We start from the raw sequence: 15299 nt of genomic DNA, 5'->3' as shown, positions 1-15299 counted from the left end.
AAAACTAGATTTACGGATATTAGCCACAATATTGAAACAAAAAAAATAGATCTGTGGATATTAGTCATAATATTGGAAAAAAAAACTAGATTTATCATATATTGGAAAAGAAAAACAACAACAAGGTCACTTATCGAAACAGCAGTGGTAACCGGGGAAGATGGCGGACGACTGCGAGTTGGAGAGTGTAGGTAGAAATAATATTAGGGAGAAGCAAAGTGCAAACGACTGAGAGGAGAAGGAAAGTTATTAAAGTAGAGTAAATAAATCTGTTATATCATTTATTAATCAAAAGAGGCCTATAAATAGGTATAATTACAACAGTGACTAACTATTTAACTACCTGTATAACAAACTTATAACAAAATATAAACTAATTTCTAATACTCCCCCTCAAGATGGCATGGTTATATCAAGAATACCCATCTTGGATAGTAAGGAGAAAAACAAAGTGTTGGGCAAAGCCTTGGTGAATATATCAGCAAGCTGCAAGTGAGACCGGATGGGAAGAAGTTTGACATTGTCATGAACAATGTGATCGCGGACAAAATGGCAATCAATTTCAATGTGCTTCGTCCGTTCATGAAAAATTGGATTTTCAACAATATGGACAGCAGACTCATTATCACAATAGATTAAAAATGGATGAATAAAAGGTACCGAAAGCTCATGAAGAAGTTGTTCAACCCATAGAAATTCACTTGTAGTAGTAGCCAAAGCTCGGTATTCAGCTTCGGCAGAAGAACGAGATACCGTAGACTGCTTCTTAGCCTTCCAACTAATTATGGAATCACCCAAGAAGATGCAGAAACCGGTTATAGACTTCCTTGAATCAAGATAAGATCCCTAATCAGTATCAAAATACGCCTTTAATTGAAATGTGTGGACAGGTTGTAGCAAAATACCTTGGCCCGAAGAAGCTTTCAAATATTTAAGTAAGGACATGGTAGCATCAAGATGAGGCTGTCTAGGTTGAGCAACAAACTGACTGAGCTTATGGACAGCAAAAGCTATGTCAGGCCGAGAAATAGTCAAGTATAGCAGTATTCCAATGAGTCTCCGATATAGTGTTGCATCAGGAAGGAGGGTACCAACATCAAATTGGAGCTTTAAAGCCGGATCAAGAGGTATAGGAGTCGGTTTGCAAGCCAACAAACCATGATCTTCTAGGAGCTGCAATGTATAATTTTGTTGTGGTAGAAGAATACCCTGAGACAATTTTGCAATTTCAAGACCCAAGAAATACCGAAGAGACCCTAAGTCTTTGAGCCTAAAGGTCTCGTGCAAATGATCTTTGATCTCATGTAGTACAGATAAAGAAGCACCGGTAATGACTATGTCATCAACATAAACAAGTAAAGCAACAATGGATTGAGCAAAACCTCGAGTGAATAAGGAGTAATCGGACTTGGACTGAGAGAATCCCAAGTGAAGGAGTGCCTTTAAGAACTTGTCAAACCATTGGCGTGATGCTTGCTTAAGGCCATATATGGATTTATGCAAGCGACAAACAAGATGCTCTCCCTGTTTGTGAACAACATTGTGCTTGTAACCCAAGGGTAGATCCATGTATACCTCTTCAACTAGATCACCATGTAAGAAAGCATTATTAACATCTAGTTGAAGTAGAGACCAACCTTTTGAGACTGCAAAAGTAAGAAGTACTTTGACAATAACAAGCTTGGCAACAGGAGAAAATGTCTCAATATAGTCGAGGCCTTCTTGCTGTGTGTATCCTTTGGCTACTAATCGTGCCTTGTAGCGGTCAATGGTCTCATCTGTACGATACTTGATTTTGTATATCCATTTGCATCCAATAGAGTGTTGGCCTTGAGGTAAGGGCACAACAGACCAACTATGATTGGTTTCCATTGCTAGAAGTTCATCGTGCATAGCTTGGCGCCAATGTTTATGAGGGACAGCCTGGTGATAAAACTGAGGCTCATATGTGGCTGAGATATTAAGAGCAAACATCTTGTAGATAGGATTCAGTCTGTCATAAGATAAAATAGTTTGCAAAGGATACTTAATAACTGTCTGCTGAGAATGATTGTGTAAAGGAGGTTGCAATGATAGTCCCTGAGATACGAGAGTGGTTTAGTCGTCCTTGTAGAGCGGCGACAGTGATAAGAATTGTCAAGTAAAGACAGATGGGGCTGATCAGTGACTGCAGCATCATCATCAACAGGTGCAAAGGGAGCAGTAGGTTGAGAAACTTCATGTGAAGTAGGCTGGTCAGAAAGCTCAGGAGTAGCAGAAGCAGATGATCAAGTGGCTTCACTGCTGGATAAATCACCTGAAAATGGAAATGATAATGGTAAAACTAGATCAGGAAAAGGATCAAGTGCCTCTGCTTGAGAACTGATTTGATGAAAAGGGAATATGTCTTCATGAAACACAACATCCCTTGAAATAAAGAATTGTTCCTTCTCAATGTCATATAAGCGATAGCCCTTGACGCCAGTAGGATATCCCAAAAAAACAGAGGCAATGGCCCGAGGCTGAAACTTGGTCCTGTGAGAAGGTAAAGTAGAGGCAAAACAAAGACAACAAAAAGTTCGTAGTGAAGTACAGTCAGCATGTTCAACAGTCAAATGATAGTAAGGTGTTTGCCAGGACAAGATATGAGATGGAATGCAGTTGATCAAATAAGATGTGGTAAATATGCAATCTCCCCAAAACAAGATAGGTAACCTAGCTTGAAATAACAGAGACCGTGCGACATTTAACAGATGTTGATGTTTTCTTTCTACTACCGAATTTCGTCGAGGCCATTCAACACAAGAAAACTGATGGAGAACACCTTTGGCAGCAAAAAAATCAGTAAAGGCCAGTTCTGGTGCATTATCCGATTGAAAAGCTTTTATGGAAAAACCATATTGAGTTTCAATCAACTGAAAGAAACGAGGGACAATAGTAAGAGCTTCACTTTTGTTCCTCATCCAAAAAACCCAAGTGTACTGAGAATAATCATCAACTAGTGTTAAAAAGTAACGATATCCAGCATGAGTAGGTTCATTGTAAGGGCCACAAATGTCACAATGTATAAGATCAAAAGCATGAGTAGCAAGTCTATTATGGCTTTGAAAAGACAATCGTTTTTGTTTTGCTAGAGGACAAATCATGCATTTAGTACAAGTACTATCCATGTCTACATGTAAAATGTCTTTTAGGAAACTAAGATGTTTATATGATGGATGTCCAAGCTGATTATGCCAAGTAGAAGCAGAGAAAGTAATAGTGGAAGAACAAACAAGTTCACATTCCATTTGTTAACCTTGCCAATCGTCTTCAAAGAGTACTTGTCCTGAATGAGGCAAAAATCACTAAAAAAAGTGACCATGACGGGTAGATAGGAAGTTAAAGAGCTTATGGAAATTAAGTTGAAACAAAAATCTGATATATATAACACATTCTATAGCATGATATCTGTACTGATTTGAATATCCCCAACAAATTCAACCAGAAGCTGAGACTGATTAGACAAAGTAACAGTTGTCGGTTTAATTTGTCTTAGAGTAGTGAATAGGACCTTATTATGACAGATATGAGCTGATGCACCAGAATCAAGTATCCACTGATCAGAAGATATATCAGAAAGGGAACAAATACCTGCAACGTGAGCTGTAGGAGTGATAGAATTTGTCTTATTGGACGTTGCTGCTATGGTGGTTGTTTTGGACTTGTTGAGATGGGACTGGAGCATAGCCAATAAGCCTTGGCATTGTTCATATGTTAAAGAGGATAAAGAATCAGAATGATCTGCTCTTGCTGATTCAGGAGGTTTGTAAAGCTTGTGCCCTGGTGGATATCCATGGAGTTTGTAACAACGATCAACAGTATGCCCTTGAATATTACAGTGGGTGCAGATTGGTCTATCCTTCTTCTTGTTTTGATTGGTGTTGCGAGAATAGCTTGGAGCAGTCTGGTGGGAAACAGAAGAACCCATTTTCACAAGGAGGGCAGTGGCATTAGATGAAGATATCTCATTGCCAAAGGATAAAGAATAAGCTTTCTGGTCAATCTCCTATGCAACTAGAGAGAAAGCCTAATTGATTGATGGTTCTGGTTCCATTAGTAACAACTGAGATCTGATAGGAGCAGATGAATCGTTTAAACCCATGAGGAAAGCCATAACATACTCTGTTTGGAAGTAAGTCTGTAGGTTCTTGACACCACCACAAGTGCATTTTCCACAAGAACAAGATAGGCGATAGGAGATGAGTTCATTCCACAACGTTTTCAGCTTGGCATAGTATGTGGTAACAGAATCTTGATTTTAGGATAAGTTGGAAATTTCACGGCGTAGTTGGAAGACTCTTGGTCGATTTTTATGCTGGTACCGTTCTTGCAGATCAGCCCAAATTTCTTAAGCGGAATCGGAGAAGTTGATGCTAGAAGAAATCTCTTTGGAAAAAGAGTTAAGAATCCACGCAGTGACAATGCCATTACATATGATCCAAGAACTGAGTAACTCACCGGAAGGTCAAGGGATTTCACCATTGATGAAGCTGAGTTTATTCTTGACAGTGAGCCCGATCTTCATCGCCTGACTCCACGAGTCGTAATTCGATTTCGTAAGAAGATTGGAAACGAGCACAAGACTAGTGCTGTCTGAGGGATGAAGAAAATAAGGGTTCTGATATTGTTCAAGAATGGAAGATGGGGAAGCTCGAACATTCTCCATGGAGTTGGAGTTTCCGGATGAGGTTGGGTCGTCGGATCTGGCAATGATCGTCGTTTCGGATGAAGAAAAAGAACGAAAAACCACAAGAAAAATCTCGCTCGACACTGTGGACGGAGGCGAGCGAGATCAATGTTAGCGTCCGGAAGGTCGGGGAGCGAGATAAAAAAATCACGAGAAAAATCTCGTTCGACACTGGGAATCTCGCTCGATACTGTGGGCGGAGGCGAGCGAGATCAGTGTTAGCGTCCGGAAGGTCGGGGAGCGAGATAAAAAAAAATCACGAGAAAAATCTCGCTCGACACTGTGGGAATCTCGCTCAACACTATGGGCGGAGGTGAGCGAGATCAGTATTAGCGTCCAGAAGGTCGGGGAGCAAGATCGGCCCGAGAAGAAGAAAAGACACAAGAAAAAGGGTGGTTGGAGGGAAAACGAAAAGTCAAAGAGTTTTAATTTTTCTCTGATACCATATTAAACAGAGTAAATAAATCTGCTATATCATTTATTAATCAAAAGAGGCCTATAAATAGGCATAATTACAACCGTGACTAACCATTTAACTACCTGTATAACAAACTTATAAAAAAATATAAATTAATTTCTAATAGAAGTGTTTTGAGGACCACGAAATTGTAGATTCGAATAAGGTCCACGAGTTCATGGCAGACGGGTGGTAGAAGGGTGCCAGGTTAGCAAAAATCTTGGTACGTCAGCGGGCAACTCATGGACCCTATACACATTTTGCTATTAATTGTGGATCAATTCCACAATGCATTTAAGTACTCGTGGACACCATCCACAATTTTGTGTACTTGTGAATCGAGTCCACAATTTCACTGTCTATTTCTATCATTTCTTACCCTCCAACTCTATTTTTGTCCATAAATATTAAAATAATGTTATTTAAAAAAAAAAAATCAGAACAACATACTTCTAAAGCTGTTGGATTCTCTTGTTAGTTTTTTTTTTTTTTTTTTTAATGGACTATGTTTAGTACTTTGATGGGTGAGTCTTGCTTAATAATTTGGTTTGCACTAAAATTATAAATATGGTGTTCGATTACTTATTTCTTTTTATCAACATTTCATATGTGAAAATTTTTAAATCGCATTTTACACATTTACTTTATGGATTTAGACAAAGAATTTAAAGTTATATGTTTGTGAGTGTTATAGAAAAGTTATACCTGGTCATGAATTATTACTCTTTTACATCTTGTGATCACTCAAGAGCAAAATAATCATACTCTTCTGCTCTATATTTCTTACTCACACTAGAAAAAGATTAAAAAAAGTCAACCCAATCATACTAGTTCACTCTACCAAATTCGCATAAGTCATTCGATTTGAATTTATAATTTAGAAAAATCTAAAACTTTGATCAAATATTGCAAAACCTTATCTAATTAACTCACAAAACATCGGACACATTGGAATAAAGATTCATTTTAAATTAGAAATTTGCTCACATTATTTATATGGTAGAAGTTTAAAAAGTTGAATTGAATTTGTTTTTTTTTAACGATGTGTGGGTTGGAATTTGACCTCTAATCTAGAGATTGATAATACAAACACTATACCAATTAAAAGTTGAATTGAAGTTAAATGTGAAAGGTTAGAAAAATATAATGGGAGGGGTTTTGTTGGATGTGAAGGCAGCCAATAGGAGGGATGAGTTATTGACATGTGTGGCCGACCAGTGTTAGGTAACACCTACTTTTGAACTTTTTTTTTCCCCAAAAGATACCCAACGTCACAGTTAAAAAGATAAAATTTCACAATGTTCCAAAAATAATACTAATAAATAAATAAAGAAAAGAAAAATTCTCTCGTGAAAGAGAAATGTTGTCTTTGATTAGGGAGGTATTTCTTAATTCGTCACACAAATAGACTAGAAGATCAAAAAAGTCTTCATCGCTATAAGTATGGTAATGCACATATTTCTTTTTTTCTATTGTGTCTCTCTTTTCTATATTAAACTCAAACGATGGCATATACTTAAATATTAACTTATAATTTTATTAAAACATTTTTTTAGTACAACAACTGCGAAGTGAGGGATTGAATCTCCGACCTCTTGTATCGGAGAGCTTGCCACTTTATTAAAAATATTTAAGACATGAGGTCTTTGGAGGATTCTATTATTATTATTATTATTATTATTATTATTATTATTATCTTATCATAGGTTGTATACCTTAATTGAAGGGGTGGAATGAGAGTAAAAGGGTATTAGAGAAGAGAAGAAAACAAAAAAGAAAAATAGAGAAGTATATCATAGATTAAATCAGACAAGAGAGGAAATTAAAGGAGGTGATGAGGTGCAATATGGTAACAATAAGGACTTTTTAAACGATGTACATATGGTTTCGATCTATATATGTATTTTAAAAGTGTAAGAATATTATTGAAACTCATGAAAGTTTAAAGATATTTTTGAAACAAGGTACTGGCAATTTCCATCCAGGACTATTTGATAGAACATGAAATTCAATCCCAACTCTCAGCACCTGGTACACCTCAACTAAACGGTGTATCAAAAAGGAGAAATAAAACCTTATTAGATATTGTTCGTTCTATGATGAGCTATGCTCAATTGCCTAACTCATTTTGGGGGTATGTAGTAGAGACTGCAATTCACATCTTGAACAATGTTCCCTAGAAGAGTGTTTCTGAAACACCTACAAGTTATGGAGAGGATGCAAATCAAGTTTACATTGCTTCAGAATCTGGGTTATCCTACACATATGTTAGTGACAAATCCTAAGAAGTTGGAACCTCATTTAAGGTTGTGCCAATTTGTTGGTTACCCTAAAGAGACGAGAGGTGATCTGTTCTATGGCTCTCGAGAAAATAAAAATGTTTGTATCGACAAACGTTATATTTTTAGAGGAAGACCACATGAGAGATCATAAATTGCAAAACTGTTAGATGTAACTACATGGGCAAAACGGCAATTTTGGCCCAATTGTACTTACGAGCAATTTGTGAAGGGTCATCGTACTGTTTATTGGTTATATCAAATGGACAAAGAAATATATTTGTAGTGTAAAGAATGCAATTGTCGATCTTTAGTGGAGTGTTCGACAGTTAGCGGACAATGGTGAGTAATTCAATTAAAGGAGTTTAATTAATTATTTATGTATCATTGGAGTTTCAAGCTACAGATCCATAGGTCCACTCTGTAGCTCAATGGGAATGAATAAGAATCAAATTTTGGATTAATTTGAATTGTTCAAATAATTGAGGGAATTACTTATATGTGATATAATTAATTTATCTAATTATATATGATATAATTACTATAATGTATTTGATACATTATAATATAAAGTTTATTTGAGAGGAAATAAATATTTGAATATGATTCAAATATTAATTATATGAATTTGATTCATATAATTAAATTTAATATAAATGAGATTTATATTAAATGTCATTGTTGGGAGAATAGAAACTATAAGTTATAGTATTTGACACAATATAGAATCTATAGGTTATATATTATATTTGATATAACATATAGTTTTATATATATATATATATATATATATTAAATTAATTTATGAAAATAAGTTTATTTTATTTTAAAAATCATTTTGGGAAGGAGTTCTAACTTTCTTCCCCTCTTTTCTCTAAAAAAAACATGGTAGTGGGGGTTCTTCTTCTTCCTTGAGTGTGGTTTTCACAAGAGTGAGAAAATTGGAATTTCATCTCTTCCACTCAACACTCTCAAAACTCTCTCTTCCAAAATAATCAGAATCCACAAAACTCCTAGATTCTCATCTAGAGAATACAGAGGAATCTTTCGTTGTGGTGTCCTCATAGACGGTTAGAGGGTTCGAGATTGTTCGTGACAAGATTCAGAGAAGGAATTTCGTGAAGAAGTGTTCTTCAAGGGGTAAGGTTTCTTAAACCCTTTTACTTTTATGTGATTCTTTGTTTTAATGCATGCTGTAATTTTCTTTTAAATGCATAATCTGTATGTTCTTGCTGTAAATTTATTTTATGTAAATTGTGGGTATTTGGTCTGATCCCATACTTCCGCTCAAGGACCTTCACTGGATCATTGACTAACAAAACGCTTCTGCTGCAGAATTCGATCCCTTCAAATGCAACTTTCAAAATCTATCAACGATAGATCGTCTCGCATGTAGTTGATAGACCAAATCACTGATAGATTTTGCTATATTTGCAATTCTTTAAAAATGTTGCTATATATTTATTTATTATCCCTAAAAGTACCACCTAATGCAATTACCCTTATTAAAGTGTGCTTCAAAGCATTTTTTCTACAAGATAAAAATGAAAAATTAATGAATTGTGAACCAAAATGAAATACAAATCCATCAAAGTGGATAGAGCTTAATTAGCATAGAAATGTGTTATTGACCACGAAATCTATAGTTAGAATCTCACCAACTATATGGTACTAAAAAATGAAAATAGTATTGTACTAAAAAATGAAATTAAGGTCCTTAATAAAGTGCATGTGTAGTTTAAGAGAAAGCATCATGAGAAGTGGAAGCAAAGGGAATAATTTCAATTCTCAAACCCCACCCAACTCCTCATCTTATTGGCTTCTCCTTGTTTAAGGGCAATCTATAGCCTTTCTTTGAAGTATAATATGTACCAATGTCATTTATTACATCATAATTATCCTTTAAAAATTGTGTGGGGCATCTTTTATCTAATGTACATGTACTTGTATTATTATAAAAGTAATCATAAATTTAACATCTTAGAACAATTTATAGTTAAATGAAGCTCTTTAATTGTGTTGGAGATGAGTTTTAATTAACTATAGTGATTCTATACTAAAACACAAGTATTTTTTTTAAAATCAAATCAATGTTATAAAACATATTTTATAAGTATTTTAGATTGAGTTGGAGAGGTTCTAGGATGATTTTTTTTAAATTATTGTTTTTTTTTAGATTATTCTATGGCAGAACCATCATTTTAGTAGCTTTCTTCATCGGTGTCAGTCTCACTCTCACCAACCGTTTTTCATTTTCTCAAACAAATTCCAAAAATATTTTTTCTTTTTTTTTAAGTACATTTCAAAAGTCATTTTAAGTTATTATTGACGATGACGAATTTCTAGTGGAGCCAAACTTGAAAAATAGTGTATTCAAAGAAAAAAAAAAAGGAAAATTCTAATAAATTGAAAAATCCAAAAAAATATTTAAACTTTTTAGTAAAAAGTTCTAAAAAAAATAATATACACCTTAATATATATATATATATATATGTATATATATAAAAGATACCTGCCGATTTTAAAATAGATTTCAATCATGCCTCCTTAATTTTGAAAAGTTTTAGTTTAACTTCAAATTTTGAAATTAAAAAAAAAAAAAAAAAAAAAAAAAAAAAAAAAAAAAAAAAAAACTTATTTTTGAGTTTTTCTTTTTGTCAAAGCACAACAACTAATCTATCTATATCTATATTATATTAAAAGAGGATAAGAAGAGAGAATTTTTTCCTTCCCTCTTTGCCCCTAACATTTTTAACAAATATCATTTTACCCTCACTCACAACCCTTTATGTGATCTTACTTACCATTCATCCTTTTCTTTTTCTTTTTCTTTTTTTTTTCATTTAATTTTACATCCATTTGGCTATTGGAGTTTTCAATCAATCCTATTTTGTCCTCCTATCCTTTCATACTTTGTTGTACCTTTTATTGGTTTTTTCATTTAATTTTACCTTCCCCTTTTATTATTAAATCTTTCAACAATTCTATTTTGTTCTAAAATACCTTTTTTTCTTTCTATTTTTATTACTAAATAATTAATAAATTGAAATTTAAAACCATCTATCCACATTTTTTAACAAATACAAATTCTTTCACACAATAACTACACATTCCTCTTTCTTGCATCATTTCACATAATAAATACATACATACATACATCTAAACTTGATTTTATAAGAGAGCTAAAAGTCTTCTAAATGAAAATTAAAAGTTTTTGTTATCAATAAGAGAATTTAGAAATTTATTTTGTTGGATAAAAAGATACAGTTCGATTTTATGAAAATGTAATTTTTTAAATAGAAACAAGATACTGACAACTTATTTGGAGAAACATATAAATACTAACTCAAAGAACTATTTTAAAGTTTTTCTTCAAAATTAAAGGTTAGCAAATTTTATTATTTTTTTCGATTGTGACAATATTGGTTTCAATTATGCAAAATGATAGATTTTATGGATGTTAGAAACAAATTAAATTGAATCAAGATCTATATCTAATCAATTTCTTTTTGTTTTGTTTTTTAAAATTTAAGAAGATATAACTGTTTGCTAATTATTTATTTTAGAACACATATAAATATAATTTAGAAAAAATATTATTTGGAATTTTTCCTTTCAAAAATCAATAGTTTATGTACTTTTAATTTTTTTTTCTAACATAAACAAGATTATACATATGAATAATTCTTTATTTTATCTTTTAATTAAATAATTATTTACTAATATCTTATTTAAAACTACATAAAAATATAATCTAACAATTTATTCTAATGAATATTTATATTATTTAGAATTATATTTCATTATTATTTTGCTCATTTCAGTTGAATTTAATATTTACAGTAAATATTTTGAAAAAGTAATATATATATATATATATAATTTAAAGTAAAATTTAAAGAATTGAATATTGGTTTATTTGTTTCGAATTGTTGAACTTTTTATTGAAAAAAATCAAAACAAAAAATAATAGATAATCTATAAAATTTCACAATATTTTAGTAGATATGACATGGCTTCATATTAAAAAAAAATCTCAAGTATACACTGCTATTAAAATTATTGATAATTTAGTTTTACTCAAAACCATTGAAAATTATAAATGAAAATATCTTACTTTAGTTTATCTCTATAATTATTTTTAAATATCATGTCTAATATTTATAAAAATTATATTTGTTCAATCTTTTGTATTTCACTTTATAAAATAGTTATGCTTCAAACATTTTTAGCTGCATTCAGCACATTTTGTATTCATTATAAATTAACTAAATAAAACCTATATATAATATTGGTTATCATGTTTGATATTTACTATTTAAATTTTTTTTTTAATTATTTATGAATTTATATTCTAAAGATTTTAAACCACGTACATCGTACGTATCCCTGACTAATATATAAAAAATAAGACATAAGTGACATCATTGACTAGTTTAAAAAAAAAAAGTAACATTATTTACAACATTGTTTATATCGATTGTATAAAATTATTTAAATGATGTCTTTTTGAGATAAAATAGATGGTAAACAACAAAGTCAATCTTCTATATAGTTGTAAATAATATTATACTCGCTTCTAATTTTTGCACATCAACTACAATGTTATTTTCTTTGTTTATTTTAAGGAAAAATATATATTTTTATTAGAACAAAATCAATGTTCAAGGGTATTTTGGGAACACAAATTTTGAGATTTCAAAATTTAGGGACATAATTTAAACTTATACAAAAGTTGAAGAATATTTTGTATAATTTAATTTAATTTAATTTAATTCATTAATTAATTTATTATTATTATTATTATTATTATTATTATTATTATTTTGAGAAAAGTAAACATGAAGGGGGTGTATTGTGGTATTGAGTTGGTTATTGTAATTAGTGGTTATTATAGTTTATGAGTTATAAGAGTTTATAGGTAGTAATAGTCCATGTTTATTTTAGGTTGGGTAATAAATAGTAAATATTATAAAAAGAGGGATGTGAAAGAAATACTGATACTATAGTTAATTGTAGGTTATAGTAGTTGACACACCAACTATTATAATTGAAACCCCAAACATCGAGTGAGCTACTATCCATTTGAAGTCGGGGCTCAAACACCCTTAAGTAATTACACATTATACAATTAACGAGATAAGATCTGTCCCAACCAACAAATTAAGCCAATTAGGAAAAATATCCCACCAATAATGAGATTCAACCTCTATCTACTACCTATCGAACTATACCATCAACAATCGTATTCTGAGATCGTCAAATGTAACAAAATTGAAGCACATGCAAAGAAAAGTTTGGCTCAAAGAAAATATTCCATGGTGAGCCATATATGTTCCACCATAGATTTCAAACAGATTTAACCTCTTAAAACTATTTGTGAGAGTATTATAATTTTTGTTATTATTATGTTTAGGTCTACACGTTCTTTGATCCTACCTGGTCAAAATTCCTAAGTTTCAATCCAATACATATAGCTTAATTAAATTAAATATATGGTTTAAATAGTCATTTAATCAATTAATTATTCTTTGTATTCTTAGACTAAAACTCCCAATTTCTCACTTCACATTTTGTCATTGCACACTTAAATTTCAAGGTCACCCTTCCCTAAATATTAAGATAAATTGGTTGAGGTTGAATACTCAAATGGAGTTTTCATCACATAGTAGATAGAGAAACAATCTCCATTTTTGTCCTCACTCTTATTTCTCTTAATATATTTCTTTAAACCAAGTAATTTTTCAAATGTTCTGGTGCTTGTTTGGATTCACTCAAGAAAAAATATTTTTTAGAAAATTTATTTTTATTTTAATTCTTTTAATAAATTTTAGTTACAATATACTTCAAAAATTATTTTGATTAATTATCAAACACTTCATTTATTTTTCAAAATAACTTATTTTCATAGTTAAATACTTGAAAAGTTAATTCAACACACATTTAATCATTTAGGTATTTTTTATAAATTGTATTTTTTTCATCCAAAATATAAGATAAGGAATCTAAAGTCATCTCAAACTTTGTCAATTCCAAACAAAACAAAAGGAAAAAAAATTAGAGGGTTTTGTAAATATTATAAAATAGGTGTTAGATGTTCCTACTTAGTGTCCAATGTCAAATGTTATTTTTCTATTACCACATATGTTGTCTATGTATCATTCAACCACTGATGCAGTGTCCAAAGTGTGTTGCATCCTACTTACCATTTTGCCTATAAATAGTGGCATTTGGTAGATCTTGAAATAACACACATTGGTGAGAAATCTACTTGAAAATTTCAACCAATTTTTCATATTATCTAATTTTCATAATTATAGTTATTTTATTTTATATTTTATTTATTATATTATATTATAATATTATGTTTTTTCCATATTCGTATTCCTATTGTGCTCCGCTTTGCTCCTCAATTTCACAACAGCACAAGCTCCTGTAGCTTCCCTCGCTGAAGGTAGGTCCTAAAGGTTTTCTCTTTATTATAATTAATAAATTAAAATTTTAAAATTTTTCATATTTAGTACATATTAAATTTCTAATATAAATACAATGTTTTGTGAAGTGTTGTCATGAAAAACCTTATAAAATTAAAATTCACGACCCTTGATATTAATGATAATAATTATTTTTCATGGGTGTTCGATGCCAAAATTCATTGGATACTATGAAGTTGGGAGAAACAATTAAAGAAGAAAATCGACATCCAGTGAGGACAATGCAAAAGCTATGATTTTCCTTCGTCATCATCTCGACAAGGGATTGAAAATAGAGTATCTTACAATAAAATATCCTCATATCTTGTGAAAAATTTTGAAAGAAAGGTATGATCATAAAAAATAGTTATTTTTTCTGAAGCTCGTTATGAGTAAATGGATTTAAGGCTACAAGATTTTAAATCAGTAAATGATTACAATTCCGCATTATTTAAAATCAATTCAAAATTGTTGTTATGTGGAGAGAAAATTATTGATGCTGATATGTTAGAGAAGACATTTTCTACATTTCATGTCTTTAATATGCTCCTACAACAACAATATCGAGAGAAAAGTTTTAAACAATATTCTGAATTAATTTCATATCTTCTCGTGGCCGAATAAATTAACGAGTTATTGATGAAAAAACACAAATCTCGACCAACTAGAACAACACCATTCCCTAAAGTGAATGCTGTGAATGTTAATAATCGTGGTCGTGGTCGAGATCGTGACCGTGACCGTGACTGTGGCAGATAAAGAAATAATTATTATTTTCGTGGTGGTTGTTCTAATCATTCAAATCTCAAAAGAACCATGCAAAATGATTATCACAAAGGAAAAACTTCACAAGATAAGAGTTCAAAAAGTGTTGAAAATAAATGTTTTCGATGCAGAATGATTGGGCATTGGTCACGTACCTATCGTACGTCAAACACTTCGTTGATCTCTATCAAGCATCCCTGAAGGAAAAAGGAGAAAAATGTGGAAGCACATTTTGCATACTAGAATAATGACATATTTGACCCATCCCATATGACAATTTTGGATGTGACGGACTTCTTTGAATCTCCTGAAGAGAAGACACGGTTGATGGAACATCAAGTGTTTCTTTTGACTTTGAGAATATCTAGACTTAATGTTATTGTTTTCTTTTACCTATATTCACGTTTTTTCGAGTAAATATTTACTTTTGTATATTCCAAGTGTTGTTTTTCTTATTATAATTATTTTCGTTTAATGAGGAAACGTGGATCATTTTTATATGTTGAGTGATTAAAAAATGAGTAAAGAAGATCTATGTCTGACAGACAGTGCAACTACACATACAATACTTATAAGTAGAAAATATTTTTTCAAACTGACAATACTGGAAGCAAAAG

Source organism: Benincasa hispida, chromosome 5 (assembly GCF_027475165.1).
Source record: "Benincasa hispida cultivar pf3 chromosome 5, pf3_genome.v1.1, whole genome shotgun sequence".
In the NCBI taxonomy this organism is placed as follows: Eukaryota; Viridiplantae; Streptophyta; class Magnoliopsida; order Cucurbitales; family Cucurbitaceae; genus Benincasa; species Benincasa hispida.
Note: the sequence above shows the minus strand (reverse complement) of the source record.